This window comes from Papio anubis, chromosome 8 (genome assembly GCF_008728515.1).
Source record: "Papio anubis isolate 15944 chromosome 8, Panubis1.0, whole genome shotgun sequence".
Classification (NCBI taxonomy): Eukaryota; Metazoa; Chordata; class Mammalia; order Primates; family Cercopithecidae; genus Papio; species Papio anubis.
The window spans coordinates 133,452,938-133,469,391 of NC_044983.1; the positions used below are offsets into that span (position 1 = coordinate 133,452,938).

A 16,454-nucleotide genomic window follows, 5' to 3' on the forward strand; every position below is an offset into this window, starting at 1 on the left:
ACTTACTGTGCCAGAAATAAAGACAGACATAATATTAACCAGTAGAACTATTAGGAGTTTGCATTAGTAAATTTGGGAGAACTGTATAGACTAGCTAGACCTTAAGAAGAAGGAGAGGCCAGGCACGGTGACTCATACCTGTAATCCCAGCACTTTGGGAGGCCAAGGTGGGCAGATCACCTGAGGTCAGGGGTTTGAGACCAGCCTGGTCAACAAGGTGAAACCCTGCCTATACTAAAAATACAAAAGAATTAGCCAGGCGTGGTGGTGGGTGCCTGTAATCCCAGCTACCCAGGAGACTGAGGCAGGAGAATCACTTAAACCTGGGAGGCGGAGGTTGCAGTGAGCCGGGATTGTGCCGCTGCGTTCCAGCCTGGGTGACAAAGTGGGGAAAAAAAAAAAAAAAAAAAAAAAAAGAAAAGAAAAGAAAAGAAAAAGAAAAAGGAGAAATACTTAAAGGGTAGGGTAGAGGGTAGGGAACATTAAGACAGAGCTGTGCAAAATCTGTTTAACATTAATTATAAAGTACAAGTAGCCAAGAATGTTGTAGAAATCCAATCCAGTAAAGCCAAGAGTACTGGTCGTAGCTACACTTGATAAAATTCATTTGGAATTTGCAACATGTTATGGTGAGTGGAATCACATGCAATTGAATATCCACAAGTCAGGAATGTAGATGTGGTGGTCTGTTTAAATTTACCTTAGAAGACGTCTGGAGGGGGACCTGGTTCCTGAGGCCACATGATAAAACATGAGAAGAGACCTGTGGTTTCAGAGCAATAGGATAACTCAAGCCTGTGATCTACAGAAGGAAAGACACTGATGGCCACAGGCTTCCCCCTTGCCTCTGAGTAGAGTAAAACATTAAATAATAGTCAAGTTGCCATATTTCCAAGGTGTTCCTCCTATTTCTCTCCACTCCTCTCTCCTGGGAAGGAATCAGGCATCTGATAAGTAGGCTATCCATCCCCGTAGGTCCAGTGTAGATCCAGAGTGATTTAAGAATCCAGCAGTTCCCTCCTTTCCTATCATCCTGTGCTTCACCCCTTCCCCACCCCACCTTCCAACAGAAGAAGGTCCATGATGTCCACAGAGAGAGCAGGGGATTTGGACCCTGACCCTGCGTGAACCAGTGTCCGTATGTGTACATTGGATAATAACATATCTGTGACCCCAGATATGTTACTAGCAGTTTTAACTTTAGTTTCCTGAAATATGAGAATAAAATGCATTCTTCATAGATATTGTCTTAGAAATTATAATTAAAAAGGACACTTTATATTTCATAGAGGTTATGAACTAGCACAAGGTAAGTAACCAGTTAGTCCTACCTGTGGTCATATCATCAGGGATTTGAGGAACCCGATCTCAGGGTCAAGGTAAAAGCCTTGGAGAGAGACCTAAAAGTGAAGCAGAAATAACACTGCAGCCGACCTGATGAAAGCCATCCCCAGGCTCCCCGTTAAGGACTCTGCTTCTTTCTTGTGACTGTGGACGACCGGAGCTTGGGTCCTGTCACCGGATGAGCCATCTTTGGGAGCTGGCAGGCCCCAGCTGTGAGGACCAGAGGGCTGCAGGATGCTCAGTGGTTGGCAGAGCCTAGCGAGTAACGGGGGTTGAGAAGGGCTTGAGATAGTGCTGCACAGAGACAAAGAAAATAAAAATGAAAAAACTATTTTCTTTTCTAGTAGAGTTTAACAGAAGAATAATTATGATGAAGTTGGTATGCCTTGAGCTTTACAGTAGCACACTGTTTAGAACAGAATACAAACACAGTGGTCAGCAATAATTTACAATGAGATTGTGCCCCAGGTGTGGGATGTGCAGAATTTGTATTTCTTCTTCAAGGTGAATTTTCCAATTATACTATTTTTGGTTAGAGACCGCTGCATTATGAAGCACTCCAAAACGTCTGACTTTTAACAATGGCTTATTCTTTTGTAATGTTTTGAGTTAGCCAGCCTAGGCTGGGGACATTTATGTACTACCTTCAGCTGAGATCTTGGCTGAGGATGGAGCAGCCAAGATGCCGTCACTCATCTGTGTCTGACCCCTTGGTTGGACTGGCTGCACCAGAAGAGGGACAGCTGGGCTTCTGTCTCCAGTTGGGTGGTCAGACTTCTTACATGAAAGCTGAGTTCCCCAGAGAGAAAATGAGGAAGATTCCAGGCCACTTAAGGGCTAGATGGAGACTGGCCCAGGGTCGCTTCCTCCACAGTTCATTGGTCAGGGCAGGTGACAAGGCCAGCCCCAGGGGAATGGAAATAGACTTTCGCCTTTCATTGGAAGCACCATCTGCATGTACAGTGATGGGAGGAAGCTCTGGCAGTCCTATATCTGGCCAACTATCCAAACATATTTTCCATTACCTATATGCATTTCTGAGGAGAAAAGAGAAAAATGTATCTTTAGGCAACAAAATATAACATATTGGAAGAGAACCAGGAGGAGTGAAAACATTTGGACTTTAATGATGTCTTTGATACTCAGTACTTAAACGATCTTGTTGGAATAAATGATTTCATTTGGCTTTTTAGTTCCATGTATCTCTAAATGGAAATAGAAACAGCTTGCCATATCCAAGGAGGCAGAATTTAGCAGTTATGAGGGCCACAAGCTTGGGCTTTCCAGGTATAATTTCTACTTCTCCCACTTCTAAGCTGCTTGACTTTAGAAAAGTTCTTTAACCAATTTGTTTCTCAGGTTCCTCATCTATAAAACAGGGATGGCAGTTGGTACTTATAGGTTTATGGTAAAGATTGAATGAATTATGCAAATTCATGCATGTAAAATGATTACATACATTACATGGTTTACATATAAATCATGTATGTAAAGTGATTAGACTGTTGCCTGGCACATGGTGAGCTCATAATAACTGTTACTTAGAATAAGTGTTGCTATTAGGTACAAGAGTCACTTTTTATTTAGCAGCCTTCTGACCTGTGCTGTTCATCCAGGGGAACGAGAGGCTGCCTTCCAGCTCTAGAGATGCTCAAAGTCACCTCAGGGAGACAGAAGTGATCAGATGATACAGTAGGGGTGGAGAGTGCGGTGACCATCGGACGGACTGTGGGGCCATGCAGGACTGCCTATGCGAGGAGCCAGTGGCTTGACTGAGAAAGGACCTCTCAGATTGGGCTTGAAGAACAAGCAGACGTTGGTTCCACAGACAAAAGTAGGGAAGGTTGATCCAGGCGAGGTAATACAATGACCTGTACAGAGCAAAGGTGTTCACAGGATGAGGAGAGATGTGACTGCTGATAAGAACAGCACCAACATGAGTAGAGAAACAAGCTGTGGTCAGGTTTGGAGCCCATTTGTGCCACACGGAAGAGACTGGTTTTGTTTCAGAGACACAGCCAGGTGAAATGAAAGCACCTTGTCCAGCCCAGTGCTGTTCAAACACGTGGTGCTCTCTCATAAATCGAGGGACAGGATTCTGCATTTTTATTCTCTTTTTAAATATGTCAGTTCTCTAATAGCCTCATTATATGGAAGCATGTTTCCATTATGTAGATGATTTAGGTCCAGATCGTCTTGATATGAAATAAATATTGCATTGACTTGTACAAGCTAGATGTTTATGATTAGATCCTGTGTGTTAAAATATAATAGTAATTCCCCATGTGCACAGCCTGCATGCCATTGCCTTTTCCTTTCAATTCTTTTTTAAGAGGTGATTTGGGGAAGATTTCTCTGGAAAACTGAAGGTTTGCTCTTTTCTGAGTTAGCTGCATGTCTTATTCCATAGAACATGACAGGCATGGAGCTCACACCAGTTAGGAATAATCGTTTTATTGGACATGTGAGAAAGATCCTAGCATTTGAGAAGGGACAGGCACACGAATGGTGACAGCAACTGTAATACTGTCAGATGTGCTTGTGGACCTGGGGCCCCTTCTCTGTAGATGTGAGAACATTGGGGGTTTGGCCTTAGTGTTGGGTATGAATATGAAGGACGCAGGTCTTTATCATTACCAGAAATAGAAAAGTGCAAATTACAGGTGACTAATGATTCACTGACCAAGATACCCCTTGACTGTTCAAGAACAAAAAAGAAAAAAAAAATCATTGCAATATCTTCCTGTTGTTCTCCTTGACCTTCAGTGAAAATTAAGAAAATTCATTGAAAATTAGGAAGATTTCATGAAAACTGTTTGATAAAAGAATCTATTTATTAGGGAGGGAGGGCCTGCAGCAGAAAAGACTTGAACTCAGATAGTCATGTTAACATCCCACTCACTCACTTCAGAACTATGTGTGCCAAGGGAAGCCTTTCAACCACTGAGCCTTCAATTTATTTATTTATTTATTTATTTATTTATTTATTTTTACCACAATGGGGATAGTCATACCTTTTGCCTAGGGTTTCAGAGAGGGTTTGAGAGCATGATGGCAAAGCCCCTAGCACAGTGCCTGATACAAAATGGGAAAAATAAAAAGCAGCTGTTATTATTAATATTATCAGTTAATAAAAAGTCTTACCATGCATTCAAGGGAAGCTTGCAGATGGAGTCAGCAGAAGTGTTCCTAAGGCGAAGGTGACAGGGTGATTGGATGTAAGTGAGACAGAGGGCCCTCACAGCATGGGTGTATTAGTCCCTTTTCATGCTACTGATAAAGACATACCCAAGACTGGGCAATTTGCATAACAAAAAGGTTTAATTGGACTTACAGTTCTGCATGGGTGGGGAAGCCTCACAATCACCAGGGAAGGCAAGGAGGAACAAGTCACATCTTACATGGATGGCAGCAGGCAAAGAGAGACAGGGTTTGTATAGGAGAACTCCTCTTTTTAAAACTGTCAAATCTCATGAGACTTATTCACTATCACGAGAACGAATACCATGATTCAATTACCTCCCACTGGGTCCCTCCCACAACATGTAGGAATTCAAGATGGGATTTGGGTGGGGACATAGCAAAACCACATCAGGTGCCAAGGTTAAACAGGAGGGATGTTGCTGAACATTCAGTGTGAAGGCAAGATGGGAAGATGGACATTGATGGACTTTAGAGAGTGGGGTACAGGAATGGCTGGGACAACCAGCTCAGAACCAAGACTGTAACCAGCAGCATTTGCTAATCTCTGTGTTCACAATGGCCTTAAAGAATGATACAGCCTGTGGCCGGGTGTGGTGGCCCACACTTGTAATCCCAGCACTTTGGGAGGCCGAGGCAGGCAGATCACCTGAACTCAGGAGTTTAGGACCAGCCTGGCCAACATGGAAAAACCCCGTCTCTACTAAAAATACAAAAAATTAGCAAGGCGTGGTGACATGCACCTTTAGTCCCGGCTACTCAGGGGACTGAGACAGGAGAATTGCTTGAGCGTGGGAGGCGGAGGTTTCAGTGAGCAGAGATCGTGCCACTACTCTCCAGCCTGGGTGACAGAGTGAGACTCTGTCTCAAAAAAAAAAAAAGGTGATAGACTGTAACGGGATTTTTGTATTATTGTTGCATTCCTGTGGACCCTTAGCGAGATGAGGTCTAAACATTCAAGGGAGAGCCGAGCCAGGTTGTACAGTCTCATCTGATAGTTTCTTTTTTTTTGAGACGGAGTCTTGCTCGGTCTCCCAGCCTGGAGTGTAGTGGTGCGATCTCAGCTCACCGCAACCTCCACCTTTCGGGTTCAAACAATTCTCCTGCCTCAGCCTCCCGAGTGGCTGGGATTACAGGTGTGCGCCACCATGCCTGGCTAATTTTTGTATTTTTAGTAGAGATTGGGTTTTACCATGTTGGCCAGGCTGGTCTTGCACTCCTGACCTCAAGTGGTCGCCCACCTCAGCCACCCAAAGTGCTAGTATTACAGGCATGAGCCACTGCGCCTGGCCTCATCTAATAGTTTCTAAGAGGAGGCCTGCCAATAGGATGTGGCTTGCCAACAGCTAGTTATGCAAATAGAACAGAACATAGATTTTTCTTAGTAAAAGTGTGATGGGGATTTTCAGAAACTTCATTGTGTGTCTCAGTACTCAAATTGAATGCTACTTTCACTATTCTTTGTAGTAATCATAAGACATATACACACACGAACATACATGCATATGTATACATATATATGCATGTGTGTATATAATTAATTTCAAGTGGTCCGCCTATAAATATAAATGTCTATACATATAAATATATGCATATATATATATATATGTATGTATAATTGATTTGGTCTATCTTATTTCTAACATACTCACTTATTATACTTGTCAGTCAAGCCTATGACATTTGGATCAAAATTGATATTTATCTGAGTTCAACAAATTTTTCAGATGCCTCCTACAAGCCAGAATGTGTACTATGCCCTGAGAAATACAAAGATGAATGATAATGAATTGAATGTGAGAGTTCAGGTATTCCAGGAGGATAAAACAGACGTAAGACATTTTAAAATGTGATTATGCTTACTTCAAAGGCTTGCTTATGTTTTGCGGGTCTCAGATTTGTTTTTTTCTTTTGAGTTCAGGGTTACAAAGTAATTGGTATGTCCATGTCTGTGTGAACAGATGTTAAATATACTTAGCCTTGGCTCTTTTCTTCCACCAAAATGTTGCTGTTTCATAGATTCTGCAGTCTCTTTCTACCTAGAGATGTTATTTTTTTCCCTTAGGGGGCTGATCAGCTGAATCATACTTGGGAGAGGGGTCTGTTCAAGTCGAGTGAGGCTGCTAAATGATTAGGCACAAAACAGGCATCTGCTAGTCACTGCTCATCAAAGCAAGAGAAAAGATAGCACAGTAAATTGTGGAAATGTATAAAAATTGCCATGATTAGTTTTCGTAATGTTTTGAGAGGTAATTTCCATTTCCATTAAGTAGAAGCATTTAAGAGTTTTACCATGTAGAGGGCGGGGGACAGACATTTATTCTTCAAATGAATCAATCTAATTTCTTTTCAGGGTCCATTAAAGCACCTAACTATCAAATATGTCTGTTTTTCATGGAGAATTCTAAGCAGGTAAAACACTGCAGCTCCCAGGCTCTAAGTACCAGCCTGGGGCCACAGAAGAGCCTACCTGGGGCCAGCAGGGTGGGCAGCAGGGTGGGCTTCCTGATTAAACAAAGCACTTAAAGGGGGCTCTTCCATCTTTTCAGCTTCCAGGCAGGTCACACCAGTCAACTCAGAAACGCCAAGCCCAGGGACCCTTTCCTTGCACTCCGAGCCAGGGGAGTGGGTGACCACCCCACTTCCTTTGGGCCAAGCCAGCATTGTTGCTCTATCCTTTGTCCTTGAGGTTGTGTCATGATACCTGCTGGCCATCTAGGGCCCTCCTTCAGGAGCTTCCATCAATCTCTGTGCAGTCATGTGCCTTGACTCATCTCAGCTCCTGCTTTTGTAGTTCCTTCAACTTCGAATGCCTACCCCTTTTTCTTTCTTTCCCGCCTCTCCTCCCAGTGGACTTACAGAAAGAATGCATGCAGCCTTCAACAACCAGGTGGTCTAAGGGCAGTCTCCTGCCCCCAGGAGACTTAATAGTTATGCGACTATTAATAGTTACGCAACTGAACGTCCTTTGCTCAAGCTATAGGCATGCAGCACGTAGCCACTTCCACACTCCACCTGCATTTCTGTGCTTCTTCTACCCTATTTTAGTGTGTTTCCAGTCCCCAGAACCTGTGGCTTCCCTGTGGAGGACCACTCCCAGACAACAGGAAGCATTTCGTCCAATAATTAAACTTTCCTGGGAGTTTGAATTCCATCATCCCCCATCCTCACCCCAACCCTTGCTATGAACAAATGGCTACTAACACAGGGTCATGGAAACCCAGCTCCCTTGTCTCAGGATGGAAAGTAAGGCTCACTCCCAAGTTGTCTGACAATCAGGCTGAAGCGCCTTTCTCAGGACCTCTGAAATGTGCCCAGGCCTGTCTTCCTCTCTTTCCCTACCCTGGTTCCCCACTCCCTGTCTGGGTCTCACTGAGGGCATACCCGTCATAAGTTATTTGACAACACATCGTTGTCTGCTGCTTTAGCATCTGTGTCCAGAAGCTGCTAGAAATTGTATAGCAGTTAGGAAGTAGGGTTTGAAGTTGGCCAAACCTGAGTCCACCCAGGTTCTTGTGACCCTGAACCAGTAGCTTCTGTGCCGCTCTTTAGCTCTCTATAAATGGGAATAGCAACGATAGGAATGACCCTGTAGAGAGGTTTGAAGGATCAGTGTAGGTAACATATGTGGGTACTTGGTAGATTTCCTGTCCCGTTGGGAGCACACATATGCATAGATTCTCATGCGCAGGCACACGCACCAGGACACCACAACCTTGCACCACCCCTTGCCACATCTGGTGGGAATAATCTCTTAGTCCACCCCACATTTGTTGTGATTTTTTTTTAAATTGGGATTAGCATGGCGGCTACTTCTTTATTTTATTTATTTATTTTTTTTGAGACGGAGTCTCGCGCTGTCGCCCAGGCTGGAGTGCAGTGGCGCGATCTCGGCTCACTGCAAGCTCCGCCTCCCGGGTTCACGCCATTCTCCTGCCTCAGCCTCCTGAGTAGCTAGGACTACAGGCGCCCACCACCGCGCCCGGCTAATTTTTTGTATTTTTAGTAGAGACGGGGTTTCACTGTGGTCTCGATCTCCTGACCTTGTGATCCGCCCGCCTCGGCCTCCCAAAGTGCTGGGATTACAGGCGTGAGCCACCGCGCCCGGCCTCTTTATTTTTTTTTTATTTTACTTTAAGTTCTGGGATACATGTGCAGAACGTGCAGGTTTGTTATATAGGCATACATGTGCCATGGTGGTTTGCCGCACCTACCAACTCATCGTCAGGTTTTAAGCCCTGCATGCATTAGGTATTTATCCTAATGCTCTCCCTCCCCTTGCCCACTGCCCCCAGAGAGGCCCCGGTGTGTGATGTTCCCCTCCCTCTGTCCATGTGTTCTCATTGTTCAACTCCCACTTATGAGTGAGAACATGCGGTGTTTGGTTTTCTGTTCCTGTGTCAGTTTCCTGAGAATAATGACTTCCAGCTTCATCCATGACCCTGCAAAGGACATGAACTCATTCTTTTTTATGACTGCATAATATTCCATGGTGTATATGTGCCTCATTTTCTTTATCCAGTCTATCATTGATGGGCATTTGGGTTGGTTCCAAGTCTTTGCTATTCTAAATAGTGCTGCGATAAACATACATGTGCATGTGTCTTTATAGTAGAATGATTTATAATCCTTTGGGTATATACCCAGTAATGGGATTGCTGGGTCAAATGGTATTTCTGGTTCGAGATCCTTGAGGAATTGCCACACTGTCTTCCGCAATGGTTGAACTAATTTACATTCGTATCAACAGTGTAAAAGCGTTCCTATTTCTCCACATCCTCTCCAGCATCTGTTGTTTCCTAACTTTTTAATAATTGCCATTCTAACTGGTGTGTGTTGTGATTTCTGTTAAGATACTTACCCAGCATAAAATTCTACTTTTGAAAGTTTGCTGTGTATGAGGCGCTCTTGACAGTGAGCTTGGTGGCTGGCGCTATTCTCATGGGGCCCCAAGACCAGGGTGTGGAACAGAGAGATTGTCTGGCAATCACAACGTGAGTGATGTGGGCTTGGGAGGGTTGGCCCTGGGGGCTCAGGGCTCAGGGGGGCCTCCTTGACAAGGCTGCCCTCTTTTGTGAGGCACACCTGACTTCTGGTGTCCTGATTTCTGGTGCAGGTTATCAAGGCAAATCTTCATCTGCTCAGAAATGAGGAGGGTCCCCCTAGCAGGTCTTTATGACTTCGGCTCACTTGGAGTCAGCAGCCCTGCCCTGCATTCGTTCTCTAGTGGGTAAGGCTCCAGGGTCCCCTGGTTAGCTTAGCTACCTTTTCCTTGCTCAGGCAGCGGCATTAACAGCTGCTGCCTGGGAAATTTCACCCAGTACAATGAGTTTTAAGCAAACAAACCTAGGGATGAGGGACAAGTGGAGGGCCGGAAAGCATGCATCCAGAGATGTAGCTCAAGGCTTCAGAGTGGCTTACCTTGTGGGTAGAAGAAAGGACAACCTCTGTCTCTAGAGTACCACTTACACAGATTCTAGAATCAGAAGCCTGGGCCCGCACTCACACTGGATGACCTCGGACTCCTCACTCACCTCCCTGGAATTCATTTTTCTTCTCTGTAAAATGGGAAGAATAATAATGATGATAATAATAATAATAACAATTCCTTCATGTGGTTTTTGTGAGAATTAAAAATGTCGCACTGAAAAAGGAGTCCGATGTGATGAACCCTCATCAACCTTGGTTATTTTAGTTTTATAACAGAAAGTGGGGGAAGTTGCACGGACTAGAATAGTTAGCCCTGACGGAGTTTTACTTGTTCAGAGTTTCTTGAGGGCCTCCTGTGTGCCAGGCACTGGTCCAGAGCTCTCTCTGAACCCTGAGATGCCCAGCTGCGATGTTGTCTTCCACAGCACGGAACTTTTCTTGTACTGAAGGTTTCAAGCGGGGGTCCATCATGATATGAGGCCATGCACAATGAAAAGGGCATTATAAAATTGTGTGCATCTGTTTGGAGTCATCCAGGTCTTTTTAACATGAGAAAGCTTTTCTTATCTTTTGATACTTAGGGATATAAGTTAATCTTTCATGAGGAAGGCGATGCTAAAATGCACACTCCAAGTTGCTGGAACCATGTTGCTTTCTTCAATGCTGGCCGGCTGGTGCCTAGCAGAGGGCCTGGGGCAGAGTAGGCATCTCATGCGTGTTTGTTGAATGAGTGGATAAAAAGCCACATCTGAAGACAGAGCTCAGAACAAAGAACAAAAGGAAGTGGAAAGCTGAATTTCATGCGATTAGAAAAAAAAGAAAATTGAGCTCTCGAAGGCTAGGCAAAATAGGCTGTTTTGGAAGAAAGAATATCAGTGGAAAACTATGCCGTTTGGAGTTCTCATAGTCATTAAACTGTTACTGAAAGAAAAAAATATCCTGATTATTTGGAGAAAATAAAGTAACCAAAAGAGGCAAGACAACCGCTTTCTGTTTTGGTCAGAAGGTCTCTGATAGACTAAGACTCAAGTATGATGCCTGACATTTGGGTTATCCCCATGGAAAATATTTAGGATCAGTGTGGGGAGAACTGTTCTGTACCCCCTCAAACCACAGCATGTGGGTCCACATCCCATAGCCCAGAGTTCCTCAATATGTGGCCCAAGGTCCTGACTCACAGAATCCCATGGGCATTTGCTAAGGTCAGTTTCTTGACCCTGACTCCCAGATCTCCTAAGTCAAGCTTTAAAAGTAAAATGAGGCTGGGCGCAGTGGCTTATGCCTTAATCCCAGCACTTTGGGAGGCTGAGGTGGGCAGATCACGAAGTCAAGAGATCGAGACCATCCTGGACAACATGGTGAAACCTCACCTCTACTAAAAATGCAAAAAATTAGCTGGGCGTGTTGGTGCGTGCCTGTAGTCCCAGTTACTCGGGAGGCTGAGGCAGGAGAATCGCTTGAACCCGGGAGGTGGAGGTTACAGTGAGCTGAGATGGTGCCACTGCACTCTAGCCTGGCAACAGAGCGAGACTCCATCTCTATAAAAAAATTTTTAAAAAAGTGAAATAAAATGGCACGGGGAGAAAATATTGAAGAGGAAATTCACATGAGGCTGCACAAGATAAATTCTTTGCTCTCCCAGAACCTGGGAATTCTAAAATTGTAGCTAATAGGTTGATACTAATGATGGATAATTGCATGATTTAGTCTTTTCTCCTTGGTGACTTAACAGTTATAAGAAGAAATTCTGTAGTCTTAATGCATTAAATGTGAAAGCCACGTCTTTGAGGACCTTTGCAGCAGAGGGCTTTGATTTTTGACCTGCTCGCAGATGCATTTTCATTGGGTGCCAGTGGAAAGCACTGTAATCGTGAAAAGAAATAGATTTTATTTCTGAGCTAGGGAGGCTGATTCCATTAGGCAAATGGAATAGTGGTTGCCATAAATGGCAGGAGGGCAGTCTCCAGGCTCTGCTGAATATATACCTTGGCTAGGCCACAGGCTCATTTTTAACCATGAGTATTAACTTTTGGAATTAAAAAAAAAAAATTATTCCCAAGGAACACACAGTGGGAGGAACAGGTATATCAGGACCTCTGAAATGCGAAATGAGAAAGAGGTGTGTTCTCAGGATAACAGTCCCGCTTGCAGACATTCTATACACCCCACACTGGATTCCTTGGAGCCATTTCAAAAAGGGTGCCTTTAATCCCAGCTACTCAGGAGGCTGAAGCACAAGAATCACTTCAACCCAGGTTGCAGAGGTTGCAGTGAGCCGAAATCCTGCCACCGCACTCCAGCCTGGGCGATAGAGCAAGATTCAGTCTTAAATAAATAAATAAATAAATAAATAAATAAATAAATAAAATAAAATAAAAAATGAAAAACCACTCTCACTTTTGGTGATCCCACTTCCTAGCAATTATATTAAAATATACCAATTTTAATTATATTAAAGTTTTCCGCAAATGAATCAGAGAAATAGGTATTATTTTTCTACAACATGTGTTTTCGAAATTAGTTACCTCCTAATAACTAACTCTTTATTCATAAGCCTTTGTGATTTTACTGCACACTCAAGAAATGTTACAAAGTAAGAAAATCTACCTACAAGGTCTCTGCAAATGCACTGACATTTTCATAAAGACTCATGGGACCAATGGACTATCATTTTGAGGAAATGCAGTTAAGCATTATTAATTTTGACTCTGCAGCTTAATTTTTGTATTTGGAGCATGTGTGTGTGTGCGTGTGTGTGTGTGTGTACACACATGTGTATCTCAACCATTCCCTAAGCCACTGGGCAGCTTGCATACTCCAGGTAGCCTGCCATTGGCAGCCAAGGCAAACACAAATAAAATGGTGAGGCCTAGTGAGCGGGTGTCAGTTCTGGTGGAGTTGGGTCTACTTCTGCTGGGCTCATTGTTGTTTTTTGGGGGGGGTTCGTCTGCATAATAAAAACATGAAATTTTCTCTTTCCTCATTTAAGAATTATTTTTCATGATAGTGGGATGAATTGGGCCTTCTTTGATAGGCAACAGGATAGTCAAGCATTATTAGGAAGTAACTAATTTTGAAAACACGTGTTGTAGAAAATAAGACATATTTCCTCTGATTCATTTGTGGGAAATTTGGTATTTTAATATAATTGCTAGAAAGTGGGATCACCAAAGTTAGAGTGTTTTTTATTTTTAATTAATTAATTAATTAATTAATTTGAGGCTGAATGTCGCTCTGTTGGCCAGGCTGGAGTGCAGTGGAGCAATCTCGGCTCACTGCAACCTCCGCATCCCAGGTTCAAGTGATTCTTGTGCCTCAGCCTCCTGAGTAGCTGGAATTACAATCACCGTTTTTGAAATGGCTCTAAGGGACCCAGTGTGGGGTGTATAGAATTTCTGTGAGCAGGACTGTTATCCTGAGAACACTCGCCTTTCTCATTTTGCACTTCAGAGATCCTGGTACACCTGTCCCTCCCACTGTGTGTTCCTTGGGAATAACTAAAAAAAAAAAAAAAAAAATCCACAAGTTAATACTCATGGTTAAAAACGAGCCTGTGACTTAGCCAAGGTATAATAAGAGGTGGGGTCAGGGTTCTAACTCAGACGGTCTGGCTTGTCACTACAATATTATTGTATCCTGTAAACCATGGGAAAAAAATCCAAACTTCTTAGCAGGTCCTGGTTCACTTGGGGTCATCTCATCGCAGAGTTCCTCTTCCACTCGTCTCTGTCCCTCTTGCCTGTGACTCTTATTCTTTCTTGAATTCACCAAGTTCATTCCCAATTCAGAGCTTCTGAACTTGGGTATGTTTTTGTCTGGCACTTGGTGATTTCTCTCCCAACCTTTGTCTAGCTTGTTTCCTTAATTAATTCAGATCTTTGCTCAAATGTCACTTTCTGAGAGAGGAATTCTTGCCCAGTGTTTTCTTTGAATAGATTCTCTGTTTCACTTGTCGATACGCAAGTCCTTACTCTTTTTTTCTTTAAGGGACTTTAGTTAATTTATTACATATGGGCTTAGTTACTTTTTGTCTGCATCTCCTCTTGAATTTAATAATATTGTTACTTTCAGCAGATCACTACTGAGTGGTGTTACACGCCAGGAGTTATTTGTAATATTTCATGTGTATGCTGTACTTAACTCATCACATCTTCCTTATGTGGTCAGTTATATGAACAGGTCCCTGTTTTGCAGAAGGGGAAATTTAGGCATAGAGACACCCATTGACTTGCCCAAGGCTCCCCAGTTATTAACTCCTGGAGGCAAGATTCAAGTCCAGATGGTCCAGATCCTGGATCTGGACAAGCGTTGTTTGTCCCGTTCTGCACCCATGGTGTTGGGAACAGGACCTGTGGCAAGCGTCTGCTGAAAGAGGGAATCAGCTTTGTTGATAAATGGCCCTGCCATGCAGCTGGCCCAGCAAGATGGACCTGAGCTTCATCCTGACCCCCTTATCCACCCTCACTTCTGCCTCTAATCACAATTTTAAGTCCTGTCCATCAGAGCTGTCGCTGCCTTCTTGGATGTTCAGCTTCCCCTTGTGCCCCTGGCACTGCCTGATTCCTTCCTTTGCTCAGCGTCTTCACCAGCCTCCTTCTCTGCATGCTCCCAGCTCTCATTGGACATTCACACTGATGCAGCAGTGACAAGATGAGACTTTTAGGGGTCTCTCAGTGTTCCATGGACTGGCCTCTAGGTTAACGGCACACGTTATTTCAGTTGCTTTTCTTAAATATGTTACTTGTTTTAAAAAATACAATGAATGAAATGTTTGTCTTATTAATAAATATTTATACAGTGAAGACCGTTTTTAGGAGTATAACTTCTAGTGTCTGGGTTCAAATCCTGGCTCGACCTCTAAAGTGGTGAGACTTTGGGCAAGCACCCAGTGCCTCAGTTTCTACATATGAGCATGATAGCAGGAGCAGACTCTGTCTTGCGAGGTCATGTCGCAGATTTACTTAGGTCATGCAAGCCCTTGTCACAGAAGTAATATTCAAATGGCAGCTGCTCTGCCCCTCCTTCTCACCATCATCGACTCGTGCTATATGTCTTAACTGTTTTTGTATAGATTTCCTTTCTTTCCATATTTCAACTCTGTGACATTGAGGGAGTGACTTAGCAGATGCATATGTCTGATCACATGACATGATGCAAGCAGACATCCCTCTCTGTAGCACCTACACGTGAGGGGCCCAGATGCCAGGCCTGGCTGGGTCACATCCTCTCAGCACAGAGTTGTGCAATGACATGAGAACAGATGGTATCCCAGGTCACGACCAATGGGGCTATGTGTAATTTCAGTGCTTACCCTGAGTTTGCCATACCTCTCATTTGGCTTTAACATTCATGAGGAAGAGAGTGTGAACATTTGCTAGATAAAGTAACGGGACTTTGAAACAATAATTGATCCCAAATTTTTATTTTAAAAAATGAATTTTCGAGTTTTTGAATAATAGCAAGATAAATAGTTACCATGGCGGGGCGGGGCGGGGGGTAAAAATGAATAGCAGAACAAAGATTTTGAAAAGGGATGGGATGAAATCAAATATATATCACACAAAATACGTATGTACAAACAATGATGCTTGTAGATGTTACATATACTATATCTTATGCTGTCTGAAAAATAAAAAACTGCTTATCTAAGGCTCCATAGCTCTTGATTTCTAACTTGCATGTCACCTAGAATACTTCACGGTTTCATTGATTTTCTTCAGTAAACGCCACCCATTTGGACTATATAAACGAAATTATTTTCATAAAATTATGTTTACCTGTTTTACAGATTAGATTTCCATGTAAGATTGAGCTGAGGGGCTGGGAAAGAAGGAGCTCCGTTACCTAAAAATAATTCAACATAATAAAATGCATGAAGGGCCCAGCACCGGGGACTCGGCTGGTTCGTTGGAAGATCTGAACTGACGTTAATTCATGTGGAGTCACCAGAAGATACACAGAGGTTAAAGCCAGACATGAGGATAAGTTTGAAGGTGGAGATTCTGTGAAATGTGAAAGGAAGCCAGCCAACGCCTTCTGAGGCCATGTGAACGTTCAGGGGTGGGCAGATAAAAACAAGTTGATGAGGATGCCTGAGGAGGAACAGCTAGAGAATTAAGATAAAAAGACAAGAACCAGAGAGGATTTCAAAGAAGTCTCAGTCCACAGTGAAAAGAGCTATAGACAGGCATTTGATGTAGACTAAAAAGCATTCATTAGTAGCAAATACCTGAGCCTTATTTTCAAGGTCTCATTTTGAAATAAAACTTTTCAAGTCATCCCGGACACATGCCTTCACTCAGGCTGGACTGCTTTCTGTTTTTTTTAAGGGAGGGGCTGCCTTTGCTTGTTCTGTGACGGACCTGCCAAATGTGCTTTTGCCTCTCAAATTTTTAATTTATTTCCTACCAGATCATCAAATTCTGCAGCTCAATTTTCCACTCCCACTTACACAAAGCCTTTCATATTCCAGGCAGGAA

General features: G+C 43.3%; 1 protein-coding gene and 1 long non-coding RNA gene across 2 annotated transcripts in view; both read left to right on the forward strand.

Annotated features, from left to right (window-relative positions):
- Positions 1–16,454, forward strand: part of LOC116276313 (protein FAM135B-like) — a 77,271-nt gene that overhangs the window by 16,566 nt on the left and 44,251 nt on the right. The gene's annotated exons all lie outside the window — the stretch shown is intronic.
- On the forward strand, positions 406–16,253 carry LOC108587394. Its single transcript, XR_001905965.2, has 2 exons — positions 406–3,202; positions 15,764–16,253. It is a non-coding gene; the product is annotated as an uncharacterized LOC108587394 (long non-coding RNA).